We start from the raw sequence: 15,886 nt of genomic DNA, 5'->3' as shown, positions 1-15,886 counted from the left end.
GGCCGCTCACCTGGTCGCCCGCCTGCGCAGCCTGCGGTCGTGAGGCAGTTGTGGAGGGGGTTGATGAAAGCTCCCGTGTAGTGTTGGAGGGGGAGCGGCCCCCAGGTTTGCTGGGCGTGAAGGAATGCGGCCGGCACCGCCCAGTCAATCACCGGGAGAGCGACTGATTGTAATCAGGCTTTGAGTTATCTGCTGCGGTTAATTTTTGTCTTTAATTTCTGTGCCAGCCGTCGTTGTTTCCCCCGCCCCTCTGCAGGGTGCATACCTTGCTCCAGTTCCAGCCGGTTGCCGTTTGGTACTGTTTGTGGTACCTCAGGGCACTGCGAAAGGCTCACTCCACCGCCCGCCCTGATCTAAGCGGCTTCGTCAAGATTGTCTTTTTCATGAGCGGTACAGAACAGTTAAACTCTTCGTTTTATGCTGAAAAACTCCCTGCCTTGAAGTTGTTTTCGGGAAAAAAAGAGCCCAGACTATACCACAGCATTTTACCAATCAAGAAGAAAATTTTTTTTTTTTAAAAAAAAAGAACAAATGTTCCCTCTTTTAGAAATATTTTAATGCTGCCCTTAATATTCCTACAAGTACCTGCCTCCCGTCACATTCTGTGATCTTCCCACATAGGAAATACTGAAATCTCAAGAAGTTCCTCTGTTGTAAAGCAAGTTTATTAAGATAGGCTAAGACACAAGAGCTACACAAGCAGAATAGTGGCTCGTCTCTTCCCTGAAGAGTTGTTACTTTAAATAGACCCAGTTCAGGGGAAAGGGGAGTAATTTACTCTCAAAATGAGCAATGCCATGAGGGAGCCAGCTAGTTCTACAGCTTTAGGTCTCATTTACCTGACAAGAGTTCCTCTTCAGATGTGCAGTGCTATAGTAACCCTTCCATTGTGTCACCCACTACCGTCTACTTGTGAATGTCTTGTCTTTCACCAAGAATCATTGTCATCTTCTCACTGAAAGGTTTTGCAGGACCTCACTATTTAAGTGCATCATCACTTCTATTCCTATTGTTCTTGTTGAACACCTCACCTTAACCAAATATTTCTTTATTCACCCACCTGTATGCCTTTTTTCTCAGATATGATTACACATTTGGAATATTCTCTCAATTATTTTGCAACTAATTTTCTTCCTTTTTTTTTTTTTTTTAATTTGCTGTGATTCCTCATGATCATTAACTTTAGTGTCCACTTCCATCTAAACTTCAGTTCAGACCTACTGGTTAAAATCTTCAGAGCCAGGAATCTTACCTTTGTGAGAGTTCAATAACCAAAATTTCCTTCTGTTTCATTTTAAGTGAAAATGCAGTGTTTAAGGGTTGGTGTTACTAGGGTATGTTACTCTAAATTAATTAATTAAAGGATTAAAAGGGTAAGAATACACAGATCTGAATCAAATTTCAAATGTCATAAATTTCCAGATCTAAAGGTTGAGTATATTTCTAGTGGCAATATGCTTTTAGCTTGCCTTTGTTTAATTCTGTTCCCTGGGAAAAAAAAAAAAAAAAAAAACAAAAAAACAACTGTTTAAAATTTAATAACCCTCTTTCCTGTGATTTTTGTATCTGTCTTTTAAATACACTTACCACTCTCTTAAAATCTTCTTTCTCCATCTCACCTCATCAGACCTACCCATTTCTTCCATTAGCCCACTGTACTTTTTCTTCTTTAAAAGTAAGGAAAGTTAAGCTCCCTTTTTGTTTGGGAAAAAAAAATTCTTTACGTACACTCACCTTTATACATTGTTCAGTCCTGTAAGTTAGAACTACCACAGTAGCATGATACCACTCTATCTGATCAAGCATGTGATACATGGTACACTCTACTTCTGCACAGGCAGTTTGGTAGATGATAAACTAAGACTTACTTGTGGATTAAAGGGCAAAGTGACATTCTTGTTGAAATAAAATACCAAATGTTGAATGCTTCAGCTTTTGTGTGCTAATTTCAGCAAGAACTGGTTGAAAGCTGATGCTGAACATAATACTCCTACTAGAAGCTTTTGGTTGTTAACTCTGGCAAGCCTTGCTAACTTAATTTACCCAAATCTGACTAAATTTCCAGAAGGTGGGTGTGAGTATATTTTAAACATAAAGGGGGGAAGTTGGAGCAGTTGTGGTGCTTGGATTATTTGGGAATGAAGGAAACTGAACTTCTGACAATTAAATATTTATCAAATAGATGAAAGAACCAATAACATGTAGGCAGTAGCACCATCATCTTTGTGATCATGGTATAAAGACACATCCTTTTTGCTTGTCTGCATGATGCACTGGGAATTTTTATTGTTCACAGGCTACAAATAGACTTGTTCTTAGAAAGACCTGATGTTACTCCAAGTAAGGACCCAGGAATAAAAAGAATGTGTTTTCTCTTAATGTTTGATATTTTTTAGGTACACCATACTAAATTAAAATTATTCTAAGGCTGACAGTAGATGTGCACACTGAACTGAAGAAAACAGGGTGCTTTAGATCTCTCCCAGGCTTGTATACTGACTATGCAGCCTGTTTGACCTGCTTATCCTCACTGCTCTGCCATTCTCTTTTCCTTCTTGTGCTAATCAGAAACCAGGTTGTGCCATTTCATTTATTCCTACATTTTTCTTGCCTTTAGGTCAGTGCTGGATGCTTTTCAAGCTCATTAAAAAAAAAAAAAAGAAAAAAAGAAAGCATAAAGGAAAGAGCAACATCAGGCTCAGAACCAGTTTTAACTTCCCAGGTGCAGTTCTCCTGGCTGCTTTCCAAACCCAGTAATTCAGTAATTGCTTCAGAGGAACTCATTGCATAAATGTGATTATAAATGGGAAGTGTATATCTTATAGCCATAATTAATTTTAATAACATTTTCCTTAGCAGAGAGTTTCAAAATACTTTCTATTGTTCTAATGTCACAAATCCAAAAACTGAGTCATCAGAAGGTTAAATCTGCTATTAGAGCAGTCAGTAGCAGGCCTGGAAATAATTTTTTACTTCCAGTCCAATCCTTTGATCACAAGCTTTCTTCAGTGCTTTTAAAGAATGTCATCTGTGTTGATTATCCAGCATGTACTATTTGTCTCAAGATGAATCACATCTCTGTACACACAGTGTTAAACTGTAATTCAACTCTTTATTTATTTATTACATCGATTTTTAAAGTGTCTGGTGCCCTAGCATCCATATTGATTTACCAGCAACAACTCTCGACACAGAAAGTTGATAGATCTGTCATGTGTTTATTGTACTCTATAAACAGATTTCATTTTAATCTTGGTGAAGACTAGCTTGAAATAGATCATTTTATAAAAATCTTGACAGCTTACAAATTTCTCCAAGATGGATACTGCTGGGTATGTTGTTGAAATGGTAAAAACCCTTCTCTTGTGCAAGTTGCTTGCAAGAATAATAGGTTTTAGCTTTCTCAAGAATATTTTGAAAGCTACATACGATAGCAGAGTAGAAGCTTCAACGCTCATTGCAGTTTTATGGCTTAATTTTCTAGTAGGCTGCCAATTAGTGACACTTATTTGAAACATTCCATGTGATAACCTAGTTCCTGACTATCTAACCCCTATTTTTTCCAGCATTGGAGTGGTGCAGTGCCTAATGTGGTGTGTTAACAGATGTGCTTACATGTAAAAATAGCTTCGTGGTTTCCAGCTCTTTCAACTTTTCAGGATTTCACTTGTAAACCTCAGAAGTTTCTAGTGGAAGCCTGGACTTCTGTCCCGCCAGGCTTGGTTACCTCCAAGGCCACATCAGATGAAAGCACAGGTATCTTTCCTCTGTGCTGTGTCTGGCTCAGAGTCCATGAACTGCAGGCTCAAATGCCATGGGTAGTTATCCAGTTACATGTCCTGCAGGAAGCATAAGCAAACTAAAAAAAATGCCTAAACATGCATGTTAATTAATCTATATGCATGTTAATTAATCTCAGTGCAGTGGAGAGACAAAACCTGATTAAAACCTGCTTAAGTCAGTAGGACCAAAATCATGCTTATGCTTAAGCAGGTGCTAAATCAGAATGAGCAGCTCAGCAAGGAATTCTGCAAATTCTCCATGCTGGTAGGGCTAAACTGTACATTTGTTTAGGGCTATTTACAAAACATTATAGCCACTGGGTGTAAAGAAAGAATGGATAAAGTATTAGTACTAATTACACTGCTCAAAAAATTCAGGTTAAATAAAGCAGCAAAAAAAACATAATTAAGGTCAGCGTCTGCATTCATTTTAATAGATGTATCTGTATTTTAAAATATGAAGAGTAATTAAAAGTTGACTAATCCTTGACTAAACTTGAACTGTACACAGGTCCAGTGGTTAACATATCCTGGAGTTTTTCCTCAAGGACAACAAATACACATCTGTATAACTACCCAAAGAGAGTCTACTTAGGCAGTTTCAGGGTGCCTTGCATGCAAGAATAAATTCACCTGCAGCAATATAAGAGGAACTGTTAAATGGCTTTTGTGTCCCTTGGAAATTTAAGGCTTTCTAACATTTTATTGACTAATCAAACATCCTCCTATGAAGAGAAGTCATAAATCTCAGCAATTTGACACACCCTCTGTGAACAAAGACAATAACAAACAGGTACTTAAATGTTCTGCAAGCTTGTAAAAGAAGCCTAGAATACTGTTTTCCTGTTTTTAAGGTACTATCAGAATGCCATTCTATAGTCTCTAGCAAAACCTCTAATCAACATTATAGCATAAAAAGAGGGAGAGGATTTATCTTAACTAAATTAAAACAATTGAAAAACGTGCACAGAATTATTTTGAGAGACTGAGAGTATGGGTATCACACATAAATGATTGCCAATTCACATTCTACCTGACTCAATAATAAAGAAGAAAGAAAGGCAAAGAAGGGTGGTGAAGAGGGGAGATGAAGGGGAGAAGGTAAAGGGAGAGAACAGGAAATTGTTTTATTTCTGTGTCAATGAGAGAAAAAATCACTCAAGTGGCTACCTCACAAAATCACCGTTCCAAACAACTTTCCTGGTAGTCTCAAGAAGTCAAGGACTGAAAAAACATAGATGTTATGCAGAAATGATGCTGCTTTCTCATGCTTATATCCAGTTCCTTCACATCAAGTTTATAGATAACTAGGAGGCCTCTGGGCAATACTACTGCATCCTTTTCGTAAGTATTTGAGTTTGTGGACTAAGGTCTGTGTGCCCAGTAGACTACAAGCTGGATGCTCTTTTGGTGCCCCTGTGTGCATCTTTTCCTTAAGCCTTACTAAGCTTTATCTCCATCTTTGTTTATAGCCTATTTCCCACAGAATTAAGGTTAATGTGACCAGATTTTGTGTCTGTCCTCCCTTAACTTGAGGAGGAGCAACTTTAAATTTTCACTGGGACTTTAATACCAAAGATAGTTTTAAATCCTGTAACTGGGAATTACTGAACAGATGGAAAGAATCACTATTCTTTCTCTCTGAAAGAAAGGATAGTCAAGCTAAACTTTTACCTGTTCTGTTGCTGCTGATGAAGTAGCTTGTTTGGGTTTTGTCTCTATATTATCCACTTCTCAGATGGGTAGAAGGGAGAAGTCCCTTCACTTTTGAAAGGTATGTAATCCTAGTTTCTCTGGATTAAATTGACTACCATAACCTAGTTTAGTACCCTCTGCTCAGACTTTGCCTCTTTTTAATTTCTTTTGATCCCCCTGCCTTGTTTCTCATGTAGTGTTCTCATGCTTTGGTCCTTTCTGGCTGGTGGAGGGTGAGTATTTAGCTGCTTAATGAAGGAGATGCATTTTGTCCAAGGAACAAGCAATTGCACCCCAAACTAGTCCATGACTCTGCAGCCATTTTCTTTTTCCAAAGCAATCCTTTTTGTTTTATAATAGACATGCTGCTTTTTGCCTGTTGCTGCTTTTGTTGTTTTTCTTTAGGCGGTTTTGTCTGGGGGGTGGGTTGTTTTGTTTTTTTTCATTGCCTTTTGGGTTTTTCTGGTTTCTAGCCAATTACTGTTTCCTTGTGGTCTCCTCCTTTTGTTGTGTACCAGCCTGGTTTAAATAAGTCATGCCAGAGGAGCAGACCTTTGAGCAGCCTGTTCAGCTTCCATTGCCGTCACCAGGAAAACCACCACCATTTACTTCATTAGGAGCCAAATGAAGTGAGACAGGCTGTGTACGTCCATACAGTCACATGTGCTTGGATTAAAGTTCAGAGCAGAGTGCTGCTCCCTCACTGCCATCACCCCTCACCCAGCAAGGGTGCAAATTCCATCCACCTTTTGGGGTGCAGTGCCCTGGGGGCTGGGGGCTCTGTGTGTTCCCATGGGGTGGCAGGCAGGCAAGGCTTATCCCACCATCCCCACCAAGGAGCAGGGCAGGCAGGCCATGAAGGCAGGCGTGCAGGTAGGCCATGAAAGTCTGTAAGTGTGCCCAGGGCCTGGTTGCACCCCCTTTAGTTCCATCCTGGAACCTGCTCTGAAGGGGGTTGTGGAGAAGCAAAATCTGACTTTCAGAGGGACAGGCTCGAATTTCCGTTCTTGAACCTACAAGCTGTAGGTCACCGTCTCGGGTTGCTTTTGAAAGTCCTACAGATTTTACTGTTTTCAGTGTGGTTTATTTCATTATTTATCCTACAGATTTTATTTACTCCTGAGGCATTGAATTTAGGGGACTTGCCAAAGAAGTGCAGTAGGCATAAAAGAACAGCTCAGAACAACCTGATATTTAATCATAGGCTGGAAATATCTTTTACAGACTTCTCTGTTTGCAACTGTTGCTAAGCATGGGAAATTGCTGAATTAGTCACTTCATTTATATTTCTGTTAAGGGAGAGCTTGGAACATTAATTAAATTACATTTCAAGTTTCAGGATAATAAAGTTACGCATTCCCATTGAAAGGTAAAATGATAATATGGTAAAAAATAAATACAATATAATAAGATAGCAAATATATGAAGGGGAAAGGGCCAGACTTTGCCAAAATCTCTGTCTTTCCCTCCATAGGGTTTTAGGGCTCAACAATCACAGAAGCACAGAGGACTGCAGGGGAGAATTGCTTCCCTGGCTCCTGCTGGCTTTGACCACAAGCAGGAAGCAAGAAGGTCATAAGAGCTGCTACTACAGGAGCATCATGTCTTGCTAGGAGCTTTCCTAAATTTCATTTTTCTCATGTTTTCTGTAAGATGGTTTGGCTTGTGCAACAGGCTTTACACTTGAAGATGCACCAGTTTCAGGTTTGTTTCCACAAAGCTTTTAACATGTGAAAAGGAAAGAATATTCATTCCAGCTTCACCCCACCCTCCACAGGAATAATGCCTCTGGTTCTTGTGGAACCCTGGAATTTTGCATTTCTATGTCAGCTAGCCTTCTCAGCCCACAGTCCCTGAGGACTGAGGTTCACCCAGCGTACAGCAGAAAATCTTTTGCAAGCAGGTTGCAATATTTCCTTTCACTGTGATCCACGTATCCACTGCCTCAATGTTAGTCTGCAATTCACAATTTTATCTTAACTTTAAAGTTTCAAAGTGAGCAGCATTTTTGTTTAGAAGATACTGTTTTCTCTGGTATTTGTTACAATCGTCTGTGCTTCGAGTATGTCAGGAGCCTAGTCAGCTGTTAGCACAACCAGGGCTTGTTTTTCTTCTTTTTATCCCTTTCATCCACTGGAAAAGTTTCCTGCTGCTCTCCTACTGATATTTGATATCCTGTCTCCAACTGACGTACGTCTTTTAACTTTTAAAGAACAGCATGTCAACTAGCTCTGTTAATTATCACTCATTCTGGATTTGTTGGGTTTTTTTTTGTTTTGTTTTGTTTTTGTTTCTTTTTACATTGCAAGATTATTCTGGAGGTGTAACTTCTCAGGGGAATGACTAGTTCTAATCCAACTCCCTCTTCTGTAATTATTAAAAAAAAAAAAACAGAAAAAGAAAAAAAGAAAAAGAATCACTTTCCCAGGCTTTGCAACAATGTATTTATTTAATCTACAGAACTAAAGGAATGCTTAGAGTAAGCAAAGCAGTCAGTCAGCAGCTTTTCTGAATGTCTGAAACAAGTAGCATTGTAATGCAAAAAAAGGAGAGATTTTTTGAGTTTCTCTTGGTTTACATTCTAATAGCTTTTCCTGATAACCATCTTTCCTCTTCTTTCACCAGAAAGCACCACCAGCAACTACCTACATTGGAAAGAAACAGTGGGAAGCCATTACTATGCAGTTATTGATAATGTAATCAAATGTATCACTAAAAACCATGCTAAAAGCTGTCACTCGTCTTTTCATGATGAGTAAACTACAAAAACATTTCCAAAACCTTACTCACTGAACACTGAGCTCTCTGCTTACCTTTACAACTACTTGTTTCCGAATGTCTCTGGGAACAGGAAGCTGGAAGTGCTAAAAAACCAAAAGTATACAAAAGCCAAAATACTGAAGGAATGTTTGAAAGGTAGATTGACCTATACTACAATTACATAGATTGATTGCCCAGGATTATGTATTTATAAAAACACCTGTGATACCACTCATAAATTTGTAGCAGTGGACAAATGGAATTCATAAGATAGCTTTTCTGTGAAAGTCACTTCTAGTTCAATAAATCATTGTGTTACTTTTGCTAAGTTGCATAAGATCGCTGTCTCAAGGTCAACTTCTGTGTGATCCCTAAAGTGTTCCCAAACCAGCTCTGCCACAGCCTCAACCAAACCATACCTTACAAGCCAGTACCACATGCAGACCGGCGATAAAGAAAAGAAAGTAGAATAAACCCAGATGTTTGAACCTTCAGAATCTCCAAAACAAACAAAAAAAAAAAAAAAAAAAGAAAAAGAAAAAAAAAAGGAAAAAACTCACCTTTAAAATCCTTTTGATGAATTTAAGGTCATAGCTTGTTTGTAGTTCACTTTCTGCCTCCACCAAGGAGGAAAACTTTTCCACCAAGAAAAGTTCTCCTTAGTTGTGTGTGTACATAAAAGTTGATGCCAGAAACCAAACCTCTGGCAGAAAATATTTTTTCTTACAATAACATCTCCCTTGCTTTACTTTTCATAAAGCAAACTCTTTAATTGCTTCCAGAAATACTCTGGGTTTCTGCTCTTCTCTGATGTATTTCAACTTCCTCTTTTTCATATTTGTGTTTTTTTTCAGCATTCTTTCCTCAGCTGTTCAAATCTGATCCTTTTAATTCACTAGATATATTTCATTGAAAAAAAAAATTAAAAAAAATAACATGAGGCTTCTCTTGGAAAGAAAAGCTCACAAGTAAGAGGTTTTACCTGGCCAAAAGAGTCTGGCAAAATCTGAATTTCATATGGGAAGGATCACAGAGAAGAACACAAATACAGGAACAAAGCACGCTTTTGATGCAGTTGCTGAAAGTGTAAACAAGATCAGAAAAAGCATAGAACATGGAATGCAATTAGTACAGGGCTTGGGTTTTTTGAATACTGTGTCTGGAAACACAATTTTAGGGGGAAAAAAAAGGGGGAGGGGATAATAGAAAAACTGCATGATAGAAAAGCTTAGGCTCAAAGTTCAAGCAGCAGCTAAAACTGTTCTATATGTTCGACCCAGTTTTTCAAAACCCTGAAGTTAATTCCAGTTTTATGAACAAAAGATGTTTCTGCATGGACACAAGGTGAGTGAAAGCAGTACAGGCATTTAAAAAATAAGCTGTTTCCACAGCCATAGACTATGGAAACCTTTTCCACAAAATAATAATGACTTTTATGTCTCTTATCAGCAAAACAAGGAATTCATCTAATAAAAATTATGCCCAATGAATTTAGAATAAATTAAATAAAAGCGTTTCTAACTGATATAGGTGTACGGAAAATAGTGCTTTGGGCAGTTTAGGTAAATTTTGTGGCTGAATAATTTTATGGCTGATAATACCTGCAGTTACTGTGCATACCACATTAAGGACAATTAAGATAAGGGTAATTAAATCTTATTCTTGTAGAGTATAAATTAAATTGGCAAAAGTCGTGAGGGATTTCTTTCTTCCAAACATTGTTTATTATTGCACTCTGCATATTTTCAGGGAATATTAGAATATGTACAGGGCCTGTAAACACAGAGGCAGAAAATCATAGTGACAACAATGTACTGCATTGTGTATATACTCAAAAGTCTGTTAAAACATTAATGCAGCCACATTTAGTACATTTTTAATTTCTCAGGTTTGTGCTCCGTTATAATTAGAACCTATTTCTACATTCAGTATTCAGAACACATGCTGCTGCACGTTGGCGTGGAGATCTGAGAGAAAAAGGGAGTTCTGCCACTGAGCCTTTCTGCTACCTTAATGAGCTCCCCAGCCCTTCACAGACTGCTGAGGAAATCTGGGTCCTCGGAGGGCTTGGCATAATTCTCAGGGGTTTCTTTGTACACAAGCACAGCTGTGTATCAACTGATGCCACATGTGTGGAACATACATAGACTAGATTTTATTTTCTACATCTCTGTTTTTATATCTGCACCCTGACAGGGCATTGTTCTGTTTTTATAAACTTGCCTGACATACAAATGTAATATGCTTGTCAAAAGGCAAAAGGAATTACAGGATGTATCAGGTGAGATAGTCCTAGCAGGGACAACCTACAAATACAGAGATGCATGGGATACAGAAGTAGGGGGTTATAGTACAAAGCACTGCTGAGGCCTTATCAAAAGTACTGTGCGCAATTCTGTCCCTGCCTATTAAAAAACAAAAGAGATATGGATAAAGGATAGCAACATGATTAGGTAAATGGAGACCCCCGTTCTATTGTAAGAGAAGTCTGGAGCTTGGCTAGTTCCATCTAGTACAAGAAAAGCTGTGGGTGGACAGAATCACCCACTACAAAACTATCTGGACAGATGTATCCTAAAGTGAAAAGGTCTGTTTAGGCTAAAACACGATATTGTGTGCACAAAATAGGCATAAACTCATACTGGAGCTCTGGTTGGAAATTTCTAATCACATATGAAGGTTCTGAAACAGCCTTTAGATGTAAGTAATGGGGACAGGAAATGTCAATCAAAAAAAATCAACAAGCTTAGTTAAAATCACAAGAAATTTGATAACTTTGTCCTCTTTGATACTGAATCAAAAGTAAAGGGCTTCTTAATATTGGGTAGTATATTATCTCAAAGAGATACCAGACATTCCCACATGTTTATTCTCATCAGAGAGGGAACAGTAGAATAACAGCTAGTTAGCTGTACTTTAAATTTAGCATCTTTTCAGTGGTGGCCATTTGCAATGGGAAGGGTTGTGCATAGAAACATAACCCAGTCTACATCCACCCCACTCCTAGAGTTAAGAGATTGTCTACTTCTCCATAGCTAACGATGTGGTTATTTGATGTGGCTAAAATAGAATTATTCTTTTACCAGATTACTTTTCAGCTGCATCAACTTCAACTACCTGATTCTGTTCATCACAATTTAGGTACTGCCTGTTTACAAAGCTGTGAGTTTTACCACATTCCAAAATACTTTTCAGTGACTGCATGAAAAAAAAAAGTATACAGCCACCAAGAACAGAAAATGAAACTGTGACACGTATCTGGTTTGTGAGCTGGAAGTTCCCTTTCCTCTGGGAGCCATTCAGTATCACAAATAGTTTTGAACTATAACTTCTGTAACACTGTGCTCTGGTAACAAAGCTTCAGTTTGAGACTAGAGGAGATTTTAGCTGCAAAGCCTGCATCTGAAAGACCAAGCTGTTACTTCTTCACTGCACACTGATAACAAAAACTGTCCATAAACACAATTTTGTACATTTATCTAGCACCAACGAGCAAAAAAACTTGCAAGATGTGAGTTACAAAGGACAGGCAAGTATCCAAAATTGCAGGGGGAGCTATTATCCCTTCCACACTTATCTGTTAGTTCCCCTAGCTTGGTAGGATCGCTCCCAAAGAGATCTTGCCTCAGACTTTTAGTTCTCACCCATATTCAGTCTGTCTAAGCTAAGAATTCCTGGCTCAGAAGAATATCAGAGTAAATGACAGCCAAACATGTCATACATGTGCATCTCAAACACTTCGTAACACGTGCTTTAAAACTAATGCCCACAGAGCACAAGTAGTAAGTACGCTTCCAGTAGATTTTCCCCTAGGCTACCAACTCTGCTTTCAGACTATGAGTAGTCTGACAACACCAATTACCAATCCTATATCAGTGACTATAGATCAATTTGAATAGGCAAGCTGAAGTATAATTCAGCTGCAGTGATAGTTCATGTGTCATCTTACCTCAATGACACCTAAAAAACAAACCCAAGTGCTACATATGTATTTTTAGAACTCAAGATCCTACACGATAGATAACATTTGAAACATTTTTCTTGTGATATCTGGGACAGTTCATGCTTATATAAACTTGAAGATCAGTGCTATCAAGCTGTTTCCCTACACATGCAAACAGTAACAAGGTTAAAATAATATAAGGTCTGTCTTAATTTGAAAACAATCCTCCAAAAATGAAGGCTGATGAAGTGATTAATCTCTTGATTTGAAGCTTACATAGTGCATTGAGATAATCTCCAGCGTAAATGGAAAATCACTGGAAAGGAAGGCCACAGATAAAAACGATATTACAGGCAATAGCAGTTAACTCTTTGAAGTCAACAGCTGTGTGAGAATTAAGCCTTTACAAGTTCAAGGCCTTGTCTTCACACAGATCACAGCTGCACTTTGCATCAAATTCTTGAATCATCTGACCTTTGCAAAAATTACATGGAGGCTTGCCTTTGCAAATTGTTAAGATCAGTCTTGCTTGCCTTTCCGAGGGTTCTGGAGTCACAACAACAAAATCAGGAAAACCAGTAGGTTTCATTCAGACTGTTAAAATTAGCCAAGGCAGGTCTGTTCTTAGTCTTTACATTTATTAATGGTGAAATAGTAGAAATCTTTCTTACTCCAAGAGCCTAACTATAGGATACAGCCCTTATGGGATGCCAATCACATACTTGCATGCATGAAAACTCTTCTTGGCTACTGCAAAGAAAATTTTTTTCATTACTCCTTAAAAAATACAATAGTATGTCTCCTTATTCTGTGTTAAACATGAATTTATTTTTCATTTTAGCAATTTTTTTCCAGCTGCTAGCTGCTTTGACGCCAGATATCAGCCTTCTTACCTTAACTTCTGACTTTAACAGTGTACCCACTTCAGGGCACCAAACACACCAACACACTTAGACCAGATGCAGTAGCTCTTACCAGCCTGTATCCACCTTCCTCCACAACTCTTTTGCAATCTCTTCCACATCTCTCCTTAGTCTTTAGCTATCAGAATCCAAGGCAGGCACCAATATGCTATAGCTTTTGTGAAAACAGGCAAGAGGTGGTGAGAAAATCTTCACCTGTGGCTTTTGTAGCTCCTTCCCCGCCTCCCCAACAAGGAGCTGGACACTGGCTCAGGTCTCTGCCCTTGCTTCTTCCTTAGTTCTTGCATAAGAGATTTGGTGGGTTGGCTTTCAACCTTGCAGATCATGTCCTTGCCTCGCTGCCTTGCTTGGACTTTCAACCCGCCTTGTTACTATAGACCTGATTTCTAGTTACCAGGCTGTTAACTGAACCGTTATCACTGCTGGCCCTGCTCAGCTTTTCTTGTTCAGGTGCTGTGGGATGGCAATTGGTGGGTGGTGTCATTGCTCCTGCCCGATGTCACCTTTAGTTCCTGGCTTGCCTCATTAAGGTCTATATTTAACTTCCATGCACTGAAAGATGCTCAGTCATTTTATAGAATTATTATGTATAATTAAGCAATGTACTTAGCATATATTTCTCTAGTTGTGCTGTTCATAATAATCCTTGCTAGTAAAATGAAGGCAGTACCTCCCTCAGATGCTATCAAGACAGTCCAAGGTGACGATCGTAATTCTCCTGGACATAAAAGCAGAGAAAGGCAGAACAAGCCTGATGAATGACAATTTTTGTACTTTGAAGGCAGTCCGAAGACACTGTCCTCATATTTCAAAAGCCCTATAAATTGTCTTTAATGGGGTCAAATGCAGCATTGAAAGCAACTCTGTCAGAAATGAATTAAGACTACTCAAAGAACAAGCACAGATGACAGGGTTCTACTTTAGGTTTTACTCTACAGGAGTTTTAACTTAAGAAATAAGGTGGTATGTAGGGAATATAAGGCATTTGTTTCCTGCACATCTTGAACTTTTATACTTTCTCTGTGAATGGGTACTTCCTTTCAGCAGTACTCAGGAACACATTCAGGAATCATGATAAGACTAAAAAAAATACTTGCTTTACTAGAAGTACTCATCTTGATTGCTCCAATAATTGATTAGCCACAGATAAGAAGACTCTTCTACTTTAGACTTTTGTGTGGCTTCTTACACAGTTTAAGATTTTACCAATGAAACTCCCTGGTGCAGAGCCTTACATCCTGTGGCTGCACCATTCTTTTGCCACACCACAGACTGCATGTTCTCAGTAGAAAACACACACCAAACTTGGGACTTCTTGTTGGAGCTCCCTGCCCTTTCTAAGATCTCTGGATAGGAAAAGTACAGTTTCTTCTCTTGTTCACCTTCTTCTCCATCAATGTGTGCCTGGAGGGTTTTTCTAATCTAGCTTGTGAGGTGCTTCATCTCCTAGCAATCACAGTTCCCCCTACTTTACTCACATGATGTACCATGACCACTTTGCTAAACTGAGTTTGACTGACGTTTCTGCAGCGGTAGCACATACTTTTCACAATAAACTGGATGGTGATAAAAAGTGAATTATAAGGATATTAACTTTTGGTTTATAGTTTGGACACATTTCAGTTTTGTCTGGACAGGGTGCTGGGACACCTAGTCTATGTCATGCTTTGCCAAGAAAGGTTGGACCAGATGATCCCTGAGGTCCCTTCCAACCTGGTATTCTATGATTTTAAGCTTCTGACTTTACCCACATGAGTTAGGAGCCTACATGCTTCATATGTATATGTACTTATGGAGGAGTCAAAATTCAGAATATGAGTCTCTTCTGTCTTCTTTGGCTTAGAATGAGAGTTAAACTCTTAAAATAAACAATGTGAACCCTTCTGTATCAGAAGTTTTGACAGCAAATGAGTATCACTGTGTAGACACAAGTCTGTAAGATGCTAAACATAAGGCATTACATGCTCTTGAAAAACAAAATTCAGTGGTTTGCCTCATTAATGTCTTTTTATTGTTTATACGCTAACAACTTCAGTGTTTAGTAACTCACATCATGTCTATTATTACTGGAACACAAGAAGCAAAAGCATCACATGGTTATTAAGAATTGCATTCACTCCATGTTTCAGAATACAAAGATTTATTGTTTTGATTGTAATCCAATTTAATCTCTTTAATGTACCAAGAAATAACTTGCATATCTTGTGAAGGATCTTGAAGAGCTAGTCTATAGATAGTTCATGCAAAGTTACTATACTCAAAATAATCTCTTCCAAGACACAGACTGACTTGCTGAAGAGTACATGCGTACTCTTCCTGCCTGTACCATAGCAATTGATGAGACAAACTACGAGGATCGTAGCTTTAAGAAGCACCAACCTACTTAAAAAATTCAGGATCATCATCTTTGATCTTGACAGCAATTTCAAGATATAAATATACACATTCATTAGTATTTCCATGGTTTGGGATGGGACCTGAATAAATGATCTATTTATGACACTTATACAGGAAAAAAATACCAACAATATTAAGCAGAATATAACCATTCTAGTAAGTCTAATATGTACTACAATCACAGGTAAATATTACATTTCTTTGTCTCAATCCTTATAAGGAGGAAGGGCAGAAATGTTGAAAGTGTCACTGGAAGACTAATTATCTATATTACTGAAAATTATATTTAATTAAATTATTACCTAGGTGTTGACTAATTAGGGCTTTGTAAGCATGACACATTCTGAATAGCTATTTTTATTGTACTCCTTGTAACTACGTATCTT

At 38.3% G+C, this 15,886-nt stretch overlaps 2 long non-coding RNA genes across 2 annotated transcripts; one reads left to right on the top strand and one right to left on the bottom strand.

The window, feature by feature from the left end:
* The first annotated feature begins 7,046 nt into the window (after positions 1 to 7,046).
* On the top strand, positions 7,047 to 8,211 carry LOC130597027 (uncharacterized). The gene is made up of 2 exons (XR_008971668.1): positions 7,047 to 7,181; positions 8,103 to 8,211. It is a non-coding gene; the product is annotated as an uncharacterized LOC130597027 (long non-coding RNA).
* Positions 8,212 to 9,152: 941 nt separating this feature from the next.
* On the bottom strand, positions 9,153 to 15,035 carry LOC130597028 (uncharacterized). Its single transcript, XR_008971669.1, has 2 exons — positions 13,156 to 15,035; positions 9,153 to 9,315 (listed from the first exon to the last, which is right to left on the bottom strand). It is a non-coding gene; the product is annotated as an uncharacterized LOC130597028 (long non-coding RNA).
* Positions 15,036 to 15,886: the final 851 nt, after the last annotated feature.

The sequence above is a fragment of the Pezoporus wallicus genome, unplaced genomic scaffold (assembly GCF_028554395.1).
Source record: "Pezoporus wallicus isolate ANWC-B61680 ecotype Strahan unplaced genomic scaffold, APGP_CSIRO_Pwel_v1 contig_6789, whole genome shotgun sequence".
NCBI classification, from domain to species: Eukaryota; Metazoa; Chordata; class Aves; order Psittaciformes; family Psittacidae; genus Pezoporus; species Pezoporus wallicus.
The sequence above is the reverse complement of the archived record's forward strand: the minus strand, read 5'-3'. Positions and strand labels throughout refer to the sequence as shown.